The 15,118-nt window shown below is 48.5% G+C and overlaps 1 pseudogene; it reads right to left on the bottom strand.

Annotated features, from left to right (window-relative positions):
* Positions 1-455: 455 nt before the first annotated feature.
* LOC143640155 (olfactory receptor 287-like) lies at positions 456-11,536 on the bottom strand (annotated as a pseudogene).
* Between the last annotated feature and the right edge of the window lie 3,582 nt (positions 11,537-15,118).

The following is a 15,118-nucleotide window of genomic DNA, read 5'->3' as shown; positions in this document are numbered from 1 at the left end:
GCCACTGTAGTCAGCCCCTGACAGCACACTGTAGAGGGCTCAGGTGTGCTTTTCCCAGTGAGTACCTCTGGAGACCCCAGGTAGGGGTGGTGCAGTCTGGACGGTGGTACAGAGTCTGTTGGTCCCAGACCATATGACCAGGTCTCAGAGGCTGACCAGCCCCTGGTGCTGAGGGCCTTGCAACTGCACTATGGAGACATCTCCTGGGGGCTTGCACCCTATTTCTTTTCCAGAATTTGCCTGGACCCTGAGCCCCAGCCTCTGGGCAAACCCTGTGATGGAAGTAGAAACCCCTGCCCCTTCCCAGGGGGCTGTACAAATTTATGGATGACAAAGGCCCAAGGACGATCCAGGCAGTGATGGACACCACTCAGCCACAGGGGTGGGGTAGTTGTCCCAGAACTGACTCCCACCCTGCAGAGTGACCAAGGGGAGGGCAGGGGGAAGCTCGCCCCTCACTTCCCACTTATGGTCCTGCGCAGAGCCTCCTTCACATACCTGTTCCTCAGAGTGTATATGAAGGGGTTCAGCACTGGTGTGACGATGGTGTTGAGCACTGTGACAGCCTTGGTCAGTTCCAGGGAGCTCTCCACCGAGGTCCTCACATGCAGGAAGATGGTGCAGCCGTACCAGATGAGCACCACTGAGAGATGGGATGAGCAGGTGGAGAAAGCGTGCTGCCGGCCCTGTGAACACGGGGATCCTGAAGATGGTGACAATGATGTGGACATAGGAGACCAGCGTGATGCGGCACGAGCCCAGGATGACACAGAAGGCGATGCTGAAGGACGCCAGCTCCACCACCTGCGTGTCGGTGCAGGACAGCACGATCCAGGGCGCTATGTCGCAGAAGAAGTGGTTGATGACGCGTGAGTCGCAGAAGGAGAGGCGTGCGATGAGTGCGGTGGGTACCACGATGGCGGAGAAGCCGTACAGCCAGGAGCCCAGCGTGAGGCATGCCGCCAGGCCAGGCATCATGATGCCGCCATAGCGCAGTGGCAGGCAGATGGCCAGATAACAGTCATATGCCATCGCGGCCAGCAGGAAGTACTCGGTGCAACCCAGCGAGAAGACAAAGTACATCTACGCAGCACAGCCTGCCATGGAGATGGCTCCAACCTGAGAGGCGAAGATGTCCAGTGTCTTGGGCACACAGGCCATGGTGAACCAGATCTCCAGGAAGGAAGGAGAGGTTGCACAGGAAGAAGTACATGGGTGTCTGGAGGTGGCAGTGGGCCATGACCAGGGAGATGATGGCCAGATTCCCAGCCACAGTGAGCAGGTACATGACCAGGAAGAGCAAGAAGAGCCCCACACGCAGGCTCTTGGGCCCCGGGAAACCCAAAATGATGAAGGGTCCCTGCGTGGACATGTTCTGGCCTTGGCTCCAGACCGTATCATTGTGTCGGGCAACCAGGTAGCCAGGAAGGGGGCTGAGGAACCCAGGCACTGGCCCTTCCCCATCCTCTTTGGAGTCTACTCACCAGGCAGGCCCCACATACTGTGGGAGCAAGTGAAGGGACAACACAGATCATATCCAAGCAGGCAGGAAAGGCCAGAATGCCTGTGGGTGTCAGCTAGTTGCTGCTTGTCATCTTGGGGGAGGAAGGGAATGGCCTTTTTCTAGAGTCCTTGTCACCCAGGAAGAACATGTCCTTATTCTAGAGTTAATTAGCCTTGAAAAAAGCAGGAACAGTCAGATTTTCACAAATGAAATTAACATGGTCTTGTTTTAGCATTTTCCTCCAACAAACCAGACAGGGTCCTAGTAGAACATCCTTATCATTGAGCTCCATAAAGATCCTCCACAGGACAGCCTTCAGGAGTGGAGCCCCTGGATGGCCCTACTCCTCCCTACCTGGGGCTGTAACCTGAGTCTATTTGCTAGCTTAGAAGGTAGGGAGGTAGTCTTCCCAAAATATGGCTTTTGAAAACTGTCACCAGTGCCCCGCCTGGCCAGAAGTCAGTGGGCAGGAGAGGCGCAGGCAGGGGCAGGTGACTATATCTGTTCAATACATCCTATTGCCCTAAAGGATCAAGGATGGTCTATGTGGGGAGGACTGGAGCTCAAGGCACTGCTCACCGGCCACTCTGGGGCCTGCGAACCCAGAGCCATCCTCTTGCTCCCTCCCTCTCCCTGGCCACACACAAGCACATGTCCCTGGACCAGCCCTCTACCCCAGAGCACTTACCCTCTTCCTGACTGTAAAGCAGCAGAGTCCACCACCCAGGAAGGCTCGTGGGTCTTCTGGCTGCCGCCTCATTTGCAGATCCGTAGCACAGTCCTGCACAGCCGCCTTTCATCTGCTTCCATCTTCAACTAACCAGCACAATGGGCCACCTCAGGCCTGATCCAGACACCTGCCCAGGTGGAGGCCACACCCCGCTATGTGGCCCCTGTCCCAGGAGTTTCCAGCCATAGGCAGCCAGGCAGGGACACTTCCTGCAAAAGGAAACCCCAAGAAGAGAGGCAAAGACCACCTGGTGTTACCCTGAAGGAACAACCTTATCTTCCCCATGACACTGCTTCCTGAGGCCACCTCCTCAACCTGGGGAACCTGCCGGCTTACACCTGAGCTGGTGGGCTGGACAGCCCTTTCCCTGCAGCCACTCCTCCCTGGGTTGGGGGTCCTGACCTGGGCTCAGCACTGAAGTCCCTCAGCCCTGACTCAGAGAGCCTCTCCTTTCAAGGAACAGTTTTGCAGTTGACAAACTTCCTGGGCTGAAAGAAGAAAAGAAACCTGCAACTTCTGCTCCATGTGGGGCCTGACCACCCTCTAGTGACCATCCCGTACAGCCACCTCCAGTCTCCCACTGTACCCCACAGATGAGGAGGGGGCCCTGCTCAGTCTCACGTCCAGGGAGCCGGCCACGTGTGGGTGTGCAGGTGGGGGACCTGCCTGCATGGTGGGGGAAGCTGCACCACAGGTCTGCTGTCACAGACATTCCTTGAGGCTTGGAAGATGAGCTTGAAGTTCGAGTGCTGGGCCAGGCCACATGGGGTTCACAGACCCTGTGTGCATGTGGGACTCACACTGTCCAGGAGGAGATGAGCCCTCTGAGACACACCCCATGTGGCCTGGTGCTCTGGGGTGGGGGATGGACACACAGGGCTGAGAATCCCCTGTCCAGGTTAGTCTAGGGCCAACTTCAGCCCCTCATGGGGGTGGAGGGCTGTGGGGCCATTCACCCAGCTCCATAATACATCCTCTGTAGCAACCTAGAGACCAGGAAAACCAGCAGGGGCAATTCATAGCCACTCCAGGCAAGGATACATCCCAGGCCAGGCGAAGCTTGACTGTCCTGCCTGGCTGACCTCCTATAAAGGTCTCCCATGGGCTGAGCCATTTGCTTTCTGCTGCCCATCTCCTCAGAGGAGGTGAGAAAGAAGGGCACAGGGGTCTCAGTCCACTCTAGATGCTCAAGGAACACAACAAACACTCTTCTTCCCTCAGCTCCTCCATGGTGGTGGCCAGTGCTGCCTTCCACCTACCCAAGTACAGTCCCTGGGCAGACAGCCCAGGCCTCAAGTCCACCAGGCTGCTCTGCCCAATCTTCCCTGGCTGTGGTCCCTTGGAGCAGCCAGCCTTGGTCCTGCCCCTGCCCCGGGGACACTTCAGGGCCTGGGGGCACAAGAAGGGGACCGGCAGCACCTCTGCTGTTGCTCTGCTCCTAGGCTCCACTGCCACCAATGACTCCCACCAGTCCACCCAGCAATGTCCCCCTTACCCAAGCTCTGCCATCCATCAGCACATGTGCTGTCCAGAGACCCATCCCTGAGCCTACTAGCACTCACTCCCAGTCTCGATGGCAATAGCATGAGACAGGGCAGCAGTGAGGTCCCCACCCTGCAGCCAACATACCTGGCCCACCTGCTTGCCCACAGGAGCAACAGGGCAAGCCCTGTGCATTGCAGGCAGCACCTGGTGCTCGGTACTGCTGCTCCACCTGGCCTCTCTGGGCTCAGGACCAGGAGGACCTTCTTGACAGTGACGTGGCTGGCAAGAGCCTGGCCCTGAAGCTTGGCTGGCCCAAAGGGTGAACTGCCTGCCCTAGGGCTGTGCCCAACTTCTCACCCACCCCGGGGCCATCTCCTGGGGCAATGCCCCATGCCGGGAACCACGTGCCTGTGGGAGCAGCAGGCCAGGCACTCCAGGGAGTGGCCCAGCCATGCATGCAACACTGGGCATGTTGTTTCCCACTGTGAATAGGCAGTGGCCCCCACAGATCCTGCACCGCCCTGGCAGGGTGGGAGGAGGATGGCAAGCTGCTCGCCCTTCCCCACCATCGCCTCCCAGGAGAGCTGTTCCACAGGGGCCTGGCTGGGCTCTTTCCTGCTGGGTCCCTCAGCTAGGCCACTTCTCAGACAGGGGAGGGGGAGATGGGATCCTCAGCCAGTGGAGAGGGCTGTGGCCTGGGCAAGGAGCCACCATTGTCAGGCCCTTGAGATTCTTTCACCTCCTGCAAGCAGGAGCCTTTGGGAACCTGCGTGCCACACTTGTGGGCACCTTAGGCCTCTGTGGCCAGTGCTGGACTCACAAGAGGCTGCATGCTGTTAGCCAAATGGCATCTGGGCATCAGTAGCAGGGACACAGCCACCTGGGGTAGGGGTCCTTGGTGGGCCCCACCCTACCTGCAGCCAATCTCCGTGGCCCCACAGGTATTTGGCAGCTGTTCAAGAGAAGTGGGGACCCTGGCCAGCTACATGTGGATTAACACTGCCCTGGAACACCGGCTCCATAAAGCCACCCCAGCTGGGAGCTGGTTAAAGGTGGTGCAGTCCCCTGGTGCTGAGCAGGCCAGAGTGAGCATCTGGCAAGTAGCACCCACTGCAGGAGCTGTTATGAACAATGACCAAACAGACTCCATTTTACCCTGAGACTCCATATCATGTAAGAAATTCTTCTCCCATGGGAAAGCCCCACCTCTGTACCCATTAATAGGTAGCTACTATAGCATACTTGGCAACACAAAATAGCAATTCTTATACAATGTAAGATTCTCTTTTGGGTTCTCATGTTTCTTAGGAAATGTACCTTGTCAGAGATTGATTATCTAGACCTTAGTTACCATTCTCTATTGTACTTAACTAGGGTCATTTTGACCCACTTACCATCTGCTTGCTTTCTGCTATGTCAACCTGGAAAGTCCCATGGGGAAGACCAGTGTACCCATTGCATTGTCTTGCTGACTGCCCAGTTCAGCTTCTATACCTGCTTGCCTGCAGCTACATCAACCTGGATGTGTTTTTTGCAGATTTTGCCTTTAAGTATCCTAAAATGTTGAGGCTCGAGGCTGTTCTTTGCACTTATGAGTCCTGAGGGGAACAGTCACTAACCTGTCGGCTAAATAAAGACTCTTCAATTTGTACAAAACTGGGACTTGGTGTGTTTTCTGAGCAGCCTGCCCCTACAACAGAATTGCCCTGGTCTGGAAAACACAGGGCTGCTTTCTGTTTGGCTAAGTGAACTCCATCTTCCCACTTTACCAGCATTCTAGGACAGAGAAGTAGAAGAAAGCTTTTCAAAGCATGGACAGTAGCAAGGATTTGGTGGTGTTTCTTTCCCATTCCCTGAAGCTTCCCACATCAGCCTCAGGGTTCCCTCTCAAAAGCCTCTGACCCCTTTTCTTTCTCAATATTACAAGATGTTTCCCACACACGGCAGGCCACGCTGGTCACCCCCAGCCGACAGTTGGAGACCATCCCCTGGCTGCAGGTCCTGCTCTCATGCCCACACTGACTGACAGCTTTCTCTGGATGCCTGGTAATTTGCTTCTTGTAGGTGAAGGGAGTATTAAATACCTCCCTTCTCACAGAATTGTCCACTCTTGGGGCTCACCCTCCTGCCAGACCACTCTGGGAACCCCATTCTCCAACAGGGATCATGGTCTGTCCCTGAACCTCAGCCTAAAGGATCAATGTGACATGAGCCATAGAACACTAGAGACTGGTGAGCGTGGGGTGTGTCCCTGTCCCCAGGCTCCTTGGACATGTGTGCTTGGGGGGGTGTGGAGGGAACAGTCAGAGCAAGACTGGTCCTGCCCACTCCAGCTCCACACTGAATGGGAATCACAGCCCCAGGAGAAGGGCAGACTTCATGTTGCCTTCTATGATCATGAACGGTAACTCGGGGGGTTTTGCTGCACCCTGCCCCACCTGCAGACTGTGCTGTGACTGCACCCCCCACACTTATGCCCTCCCACTCTCCTCCCTCCCCTGTCCCTGTCCTCTTCCCCAACAGCCTCTCTTCAACTTTAGGGTCTTTTTTTTCAGTTTCTACATGTGACAGAAGACATGTGACACCTGTCTTTCCGTGTCTGGCTTGTTTTGCTCAGCATGATGACCTCCAGTCCCATGCATTTTCCTAAATGGCAACAGAATGCATTTCAATTCTCATTACACATATAGAGCACAATTTTTCATATCTCTGGTTGAACACAAAGTATATTCACACCAATTTGTGTCTTCATACCTGTACTTTGGATAATAATGATCATCACATTCCACCATCATTAATAACCCCATGCCCCCTCCCTTACCCTCCCACCCCTCTGCCCTATCTAGAGTTCCTCTGTTCCTCCCAGTCTCCCTCTCCCTACCCCACTATGAATCAGCCTCCTTATATCAGAGAAAACATTCTGCATTTGTTTTGGGGGGAATTGGCTAACTTTACTTAGCATTATCTTATCTAACTCCATCCATTTACCTACAAATGCCATGATTTTATTCTCTTTTATTGCTGAGTAATATTCCATTGTGTATATATGCCACATTTTTTTTATCCATCCATCCATTGAAGGGCATCTAGGTTGGTTCCACAGTTTAGCTACTGTGAATTGTGCTGCTATAAACATTGATGTGGCTATGTCCCTGTAGTATGCTGTTTTTAAGTCATTTGGATACAGACCAAGGTGTGGGATAGCTGGGTCAAATGGTGGTTCCATTCCCAGTTTTCCAAGGAATCTCCATACTGCTTTACATGTGGCTGCACCAATTTGCAGTCCCACCAGCAGTGTATGAGTGTAGCCTTTTTCCCCACATTGTCACCAACACTTATTATTGTTTGTCTTCATAAAAGCTGTCATTCTAACTGGAGTGAAATGAAATCTTAGAGTGGTTTTGATTTGCATTTTTTGTAATTTCTAGTGATGATGAACATTTTTTTCATATATTTGTTGATTGATTGTATATCATCTTCTGAGAAGTGTCTGTTCAAGTCATTGATTTCAAATTTCATTCCATTATGATCTGATAGAATGCAAGGTACTAGCCCTAATTTTTCATATTTGCTAAGAGTTGCTTTGTGGCATAGTATATGGTCTATTTAGAGAAGGATCCTTCTCTAAATAGACCATATACTAGGATATTCAGGATCTTCTGCTGAGAAGAAAGTGTATTCTCTCATTGAAGGATGACATTTTCTATATGTCAATTAAGCCTAAGTTATTGATTGTATTATTGAATTCTATAGTTTCTTTGTTCAGCTTTTGTTTGGAAGATCTATCTAGTGATGAAAGAGGGTGTGTTAAGGTCACCCAATATTATTGTGTTGAGGTCTATTTGACTCTTGAACTTGAGAAGAGTTTGTTTGGTGAATGTAGATGCTCCATTGTTTAGGAACTACTTTCCATTTCTCCTGAGGTTAGAGGGTTAGAGGGCATGCTTTTCAGTTAAGAAGCTTAATTAAAAAAAAAAAAACAGGAAGATATACATCAAAGATGATGAAGAGATAAATCAGCTCCTTTATGAGATACATCAAAACTCTTAACTGTCATTAGGGAACAATACCACGCTATCCAGACACTGGTAGCTTAGATGCAGAAACACGGGAATGAATGTCTTAGAATGTCTACTGGGCCAGTTAGTCTCAAGCATTTAACTACTTGGGATCAATGCTGTGAAGCTATTTTCAACCTTTTCAAAATTTATAAATGTTATCCTCCAACCTTCCCCCACTAGACAAACTACCTCCACAAGCTCAAAATAAAAAGAACCTTCAAAAAGCGGAGAGCACACCTTTGAAACCTGTCCCCCTCCTGCTCCTCTCTCTTTACCTCCCATTTCTGTAGCAAAGATTCCATAAGACTAAGGTCCCAGCTATGCAAAGATGTATTGAGGAAGCTAAACAAGCAGGAGAAATTATTAAAGCTTTCCCAGTTTTGAGGACAAATAATCATAATCCTCAACATAATAGGCTGCCATTTGCACTTTTAAGGAATTACAAAGGTCAATGGAATAAAATGATATACAAAGTCATGTTACTGGAGTTTAACAGAGGAACTTGCCAGTGTGTATGAAGGAGTCCCCAGGACTGGATGGCCCTGATGAAAGCCAGCCTTGCACTGCTCAGTACAGGCTACAATTACAGGAATGGAAAGATGAAGGGTCATAATGGCATTGACAATTTGAATAATGGCATTCTTATTTCTTTCAACCAGCTTAGTGGTCAAGGAGATTCTAGTACTGGGGCTCAACCAATTAATGATTCACATGCAGCTCGTCATCATCTCAGGCTGCCATGAAAGTGTGGGATAAAGTACCCGACATGAAGACTCCTACAGGTCCTTTACCCAGATTCATCAAGAAGCCACTAAACCCTACATGGATTTTGTTAATAGACCAAAATGCTATTGAAAGGCAAATAGAAAATTCTGAAGTTGCCAACATGTTTGTGCTTACTCTTGGTCTTGAGAATGCCACCCAGGATTATAGGAGACATGCTAAAGGCTTGTCAGAATATTGGAACTGAAACCCAATATACTCCCTTTGGAAAATATAAATATATACATGTAACCATTGATACCTTCTCTATTATGATCTTTGCTATAGTACAAACTTCTGAGAATTTTAAAACAATAAGAAAACATTTGCTATCAGCCTTTGCCTTCTTAGGACAACCTAAAATAATAAAAACAGATAATGGTACAGCCTATACATCTAAAGCATTTTCTAATTTCTGTAGTCAATGGAATATTATCCTTATACATGATATTCCTTATAATCTTCAAGGACAAGCCATAATCAAACATGGGCCCCAAAATCTTAAAAACATGCATTTTAAATAAAAAGGGGAATAGACTCATTCACCACATGAACAATTAAAACAAGCATTATTCACTTTCAATTTTTTAAATCAAATGATCATAAGTTAACAGCTGTACAAAATCATGTTTATAAAAAGGTATTAGAGAATACCCAAGCTGCAAAAACACCTGAAAATCTTTTCTTGGAAATGATCTCCAAACCCATTGTATTTAGAGTGTTCCCATGTGCCTTTGTATTTTTATAGTTTAAGTTCTTGGTTGCTAACATATAACACTGATAATGATGTGCACATGGGAACTCTATAAATTATAATGGGTTTGGCATTGGGATGAATCTGAAACATTCACCATAGTTAATACTCCCAAAACATATATTTTAGTTTTAGTCCAAATAATTAATATTTCTAATACATATATTACCTCTTGGCCCATAAAATATCATTAGTAGTAAAACATACTTGCATAACTCCTTGCTATTTGAGGAGTTGCCTTACCACAGTAAATACATCTGCTATATTAATCCTCAAGTAAGGAGATAATGATTAGATGCCTGCCCATCAGTCTTACACTTCATTAGCATAACAAGGTTTCCTTAATGGATGTACCTACAAACTGTTAAACAAAAAGATTCATTGCAACATGGACAGCTGCAATTGTTGCTATTATAGTCACAGCTGCCATCCCTGCCACCAAGCAGCTAGCTTGGCTACTTCATTACAAACTGCACAACAAATAAATAGTTACATGAAAAATGTTACATCTCACAAGAATAAACTTTTACAGACCAACAAATCTTACAAAGCTTAGACCCTCTAGAAGCACCAGAGTCATGGCTTGAGGGACATCAAGAAGCCTTGTCCCTTCTGTGGTTCAGAAAAGCACAGATTTTGCATCACTCCATGACTACATAATGACTCCTGTGGAAATTTGTCTGTTATAAAAAATTCACTGTTGTCTGCATCTACTTTCCCATTGGGAAAGGTTGTAAATGCCTTGCACCAAGAACTGAATGAATAAATGCATTCTTTTTTAATATTTATTTTTTAGAAGTAGTTGGACACAACCTTCATTTATTTATTTTTAAGTGGTGCTGAGGATTGAACCCAGGACCTTGCACGTGCTAGATGAGCGCTCTATTGCTGAGCCACAATCCCAGCCCAACAAATTCATTCTTTAAAAGCACAAGGGCAAAGCAAAGCATTTCAACAGTGAGTTCAGTTTCTACATGATCCTTCTCCTTCTTGGTTTGCAGAATAAATCTTCAAGGATGGATCTTACCCATATTGTTGCCTTTTCCCTGGCTGATGATTCACTGTGATCCACCTGACCTGTTTGCTTGCTAAAGAGCATGAATCAGCAGTGTATGCCACCTGTCATCACTATGCCACTACCTACCACACCAGCACCAGAACTCACTGCTATGGCACTTTCACTACTAAATGTTTTTAAAGGGAGAAGTTTGAAATTCACAGTGAAGCACACTGACTGCCACGAGTGACTTCATTTGGTTTTCTGGCTCTATCTTGTGCTTGTGGGTGATTTTCTAAAGATAGACCTTGTAAAGAAATAGGGCAAAGGGAAGTTTAAAACAACAAGTGCTGAACACAGCAAATTATCTATTAACTGAAAACAGAACTTCCAAGAAAACTGTGACATTATTGGGAAAGTGGAATTGAACATTAACAATGGGAGAAAAACATCTCATGTTTTTATAAAGTTCTCGTTTGCTGGTTCATAATGCTGAGAACTATCATAATCAAAGGATGAGGACAGAACTCAAAGCATCGCAGCTCACTCATGACAACTCATGAGTTGTCCTTGATTTCGCTGCACTGCCACCCCAGCTGGGTCCAGCAGAGTGGATCTACCAGCCCTGACCCTCGAGCTCACCAGGAAAGGGAGTAGGCAGATCACCTGAGTCACTGTAGACTCACTGCTACCCTCATGGATGGGGGCCTCACTGGGATTTTCTTTATTTTTTTCTTTTTCGGGGCACTGAGGATGGACCGCGGCCTGGCACTAGCTAGGCAAGCGCTGTGCCGCTGAGCCACACCTCGCCTTCGCTGTAGCTTGGTCTATCTCCCTAACAGCTGTGGTGTTGATCATCTTTACAACTGGGGACAGACAGGCACCTGCAAAGACCAGGAAAGAACCCAAGAGGGCTCTGCTCAGGCGCAGAATAGGAAGCTGGCTCCAGGTGGCCTGGTGTACAAGCGCCCTCTGGCGGCTGAATCGGAGACCCCCACCTAGCACAGCAGGCTGTGTCCTGGGTCTGCAGGCAAAAGTGCCAGGTGTCCCTGGGCTAAAGTCAAGGCGCAGGAAGAGCTGACTTCTTCCAGGCTGCAGGGAGAGCCCACCTCCTGATGAGGCTCCAGTATCCAGAGTGTATAAAGGGCTTCTAAACTCAGCAACAAAAAGAGAAACAGCCCAATCCAAGCACTGCAAAACACCTCACAGGCGTTTTCCAAGCACCTATAAAGACCACCGACATGTCGCATAGCCATTGGAAAGACAGACCAACCACAGTGAGGGCGGCTGTGGCTCTGCGGTACAGCGCTGACCTAGCTCGTGCCAGGCCGCGGATGCCACTCCCAGTGCCCCAAAACAGAAAAAAAGTAAAATAAAAAACCCCGGGAGGCCCCACACCCGCGAGGACAGCGGTGAGTCCTAGTGGAAAGCGAGCGCAGCTGGCAGCGGGGGATGCAGAGCCCTGGAGCTGCCGGGTGGCCGCCAGAGGGCCACGCCTCCGGAGAGCCAGAGTGAAGTTCCCCGAGGGGGGCGCAGTCACCACAGGACCAGGAACTCCCCCAGGAGACTTGGAAACGGGCTTCAGCACCTGCGCGTGGACGCTCACAGCCGCAGAAAGGTGGCAGCCCACTGCCCATCAGCACTTCGGGATGCACAAGCAAAACCTGGAAGTGCGCAGCTTCTCAACTTGGAGGGAAAGGAGCGCCAAGGCGCCCACGAGGCTGCACACCCCGAAGTAGGTTCCAAGAAGAAGCAGAGCAGCACATCCATGGGGCAGAGGGCAACCTGCGTGCATTCCAGAGAGCACAGGGCCCACGGGCGGGCTGGACGCTCTGCAGCGGTGGTTGCAGGACCTTGTGGAAGGACTCGAGTCCACAGAACCGTGCGCTTTGAATCATTGATGTTATGTTATGGAGTCCCACCTCAATTGTTTAAAAAATAAGAAAGAGGAGAAAGCTAAGAAAGAAGGACCCTGAAGACACTTCACGAAAGTGTAGGTGGATGTCATTCCTGAAAGAAAGCAAGGACCCGGGAGCTGGAGACCGGCAGCCATAGCAGGAGAGCTTAATGTCAGAGCTGACAAATAAAGGCATTTCTCCATGGACGGAGAGAGCGGGGCAGGCTCAGGGATCAGAGCGGGCCTGGGTGCAGGCGGTGAAAGGTGGGGCTGCTGTGAGCAAGTGGTGAGCCTTTCTCAGGAACGCCCTTGGGCGGAAAAGCCAAATTGTCCTTAAATGGCTGCTGTCACTTAAGACGGCCATCCAGATGCTAAGCAAGTGATAAATCAAGCCTAATTCCCTCTTAAGATTGGGAGTCATCTCACCACAAAGGCATGAAAAGCTAATTTCGGCTTTACTATAAATTACTGGGATTTCTAAGCTGGGAATGCCTGCTCTGCCTTGAACTCACCCAGGTCTGGCTTTCCCTGAGGAGATAACAACCCTCTCTGAAACTTTAGTAGTGCCTCATAAGTTCTGGCTTTCCCTGGCCAGATAAGGACCCTCTCTGAAGCTGTGATGATTCTCATAAATTCTGATGTCAGGGCCAGATAAAATATTAACTAGCCTTTGTGTTATTATGCTTGTCAAAATTCTGTTATCTGTAAGTTCTCAAGACACCTCCCTTTTTGTAACTTTCTGGGCTCTAAAGCTGTGTTCCTAGAGAGCTGTGGGGCTGTCTTCTGTTCCCGTGGTTTTTGGGAGAGATAGCCTGGCTGGTCAAAATTATAAGGTTGCTTTAATTTGATACCAATTGGAATCGGTGGGTTTTTTTGTTTTATTTTTTGTTTTTTGTTTTTTGATGTTGTTTGTTTGTTTGGCTTTTTTTGCATCAGGGTCTAACACAAGGACCTTACAATTCCAAATTCAGGGCAGCCAAGAGCTGCTCATGAACCATGAAAGATGGAAATTTGGCTGTATCAAGACTTGACTCTTCACCACAGATACCTGGTGGGAAACACAAGAAGGTGTTTGGCCTGCTTTGTTTTCCTGCTCTGACTGTTCTCCTTCTGCCACTGCTCCCTGGTGTTTCTGGCCCCTGACACCCCATTGCTGGTTTTGCTTCTGCTTAACATTTCATAGCCCCCTGGGCTAGACACACTCCAAGCCCATCCTGTGCTTCTTGCCCCACCCTGGAAGCAGCTCCTCCAAGGTGTGCTGGCAGCTCTTATTAGGTGTGAGTACCAGTGGGGAAGAACGGCACAGGCACAGGGTGATTGCACAGGACCCAATTTTGTGTGTGCTCACAGGTCTGTAAGCTTGTCTCTGTGGCTTGTGGTTTTACTGGTCTTATGTGTTGCCTTTCCCATTTTCTATCCCACTGATTTCTGCTCTGATCTCCACGACTTCCTTGTTTTCCTCATTTCGGGCTTCACCGGTCACAATATCTCAGCTCCTTCAGGTGGAGGCTGTCACTGATTTAGGACCTTTTTCCTGTTCTAATACAGTCTGTGGTGTTATTTCTAAGTACTGCTTTAGTAGCATCCTGTGTCTTTTGATGTATTGTGTTTTCATGTTAATTTTGGATCCTTTTTTTTCACTTTATTTCTTCCTCTCTTTCTTCCTTCTGTAAGATTTATGTTTTCTTTTCTATCAAAGTTAAACCTGTAATGCAACACAGGCATGTTTACTGCAACGTAAGTTTCATGTGTATAATGGAGCTGTCTTAAGTTAGGGAATCTTGTGGTCAGCACAGAGCCATTTTTAAATTCCCTAACAGCCCCAATCCTGATGACAGCCCTTTTCCACGCCTGCCCCAATGTTGAATTAGCTGATCATGTAGATTGTCCCTCTTCCTGTCAGGAGCAAGGGCAGTGCTTCCTTAAGAATAGATATTGGCCAACTGCCTGCCCAGGTGTGCTTGCTCACCAGATTCCCTTTGGGGGCCCTTCTGCAGAAGTACAATTGTGCCTTGCCAACCTACTGCCGACTATTTGTTTAATTTCTTGTAGCATTTCAGCATTTCTAATACTTCTGTTCTTTTTTTCAGTGCTGAGGATCAAAACCAAAGCCTTACACTTGCCGGGCAAGTGCTCCACCACTGAGCCACACTTCTAGCCCTCAAATATTTTCTAATTTCCCTTATTTCTTCTTTGACTAATGGACTATGTAGAAATGCATTGTCTGAGTATTAGGACATTTTCCAGAAATATCTCTCTTTTATTGATTTTTATTTTAATTATATTGTGGTCAGAAAGCATACCATGTGTCATTTTGAGTTATTTAAGTTTGTGATTTCTTTCATGGCCTAAAAAATAAGTCTATCTTAATCAATGTCCCATATGCACCAGAAAAGAATGTGTGTGCTAGCCAGGCATGGTGGCAAATACCTGTAACCCCAGCAGCTCTGGAGGCTGAGGCAGGAGGATCACAATTCAAAGCCAGCCTCAACAACTTAGTGGGACCCTATTTCTAAATTAAATATTAAGAGGCTGGGGATGTGGCTCAGTGGTTAAGGGCCCCTGGGTTCAATCCCTGGTACAAAAAAAAAATGTGCATGCTGCTGCTGGGCGAGCACTCTGTGAATACCACCTGGGTCACCTTGATGGAGGGCCAGCCTTCCATGCCCTCTGGCTTTCTGCTGGCCCCTTTTAATGGGTTTCATGGAAAGAGCTGCTTTGGAGCCTGCTTCCTGGTAAGCCTGATGCTTGCTCTTCCACCAGCTCTTACTTCTTCTGGGGACATCTCCATGTGTTGGACACTGCTGGAAGGGTCACTTGAGGGAATGGTTCCACTCACTCTGATACTGACTTCCTCCAGAAGGGACTGTCTGTGTGTTTACTTCCTCCAGACACATGGTGGAAGTCTAGCATCATGTGACTCCAAGT

Source organism: Callospermophilus lateralis, unplaced genomic scaffold (genome assembly GCF_048772815.1).
Source record: "Callospermophilus lateralis isolate mCalLat2 unplaced genomic scaffold, mCalLat2.hap1 Scaffold_124, whole genome shotgun sequence".
Classification (NCBI taxonomy): Eukaryota; Metazoa; Chordata; class Mammalia; order Rodentia; family Sciuridae; genus Callospermophilus; species Callospermophilus lateralis.
Note: the sequence above shows the minus strand (reverse complement) of the source record. Positions and strands in the feature narration are given on the sequence as shown.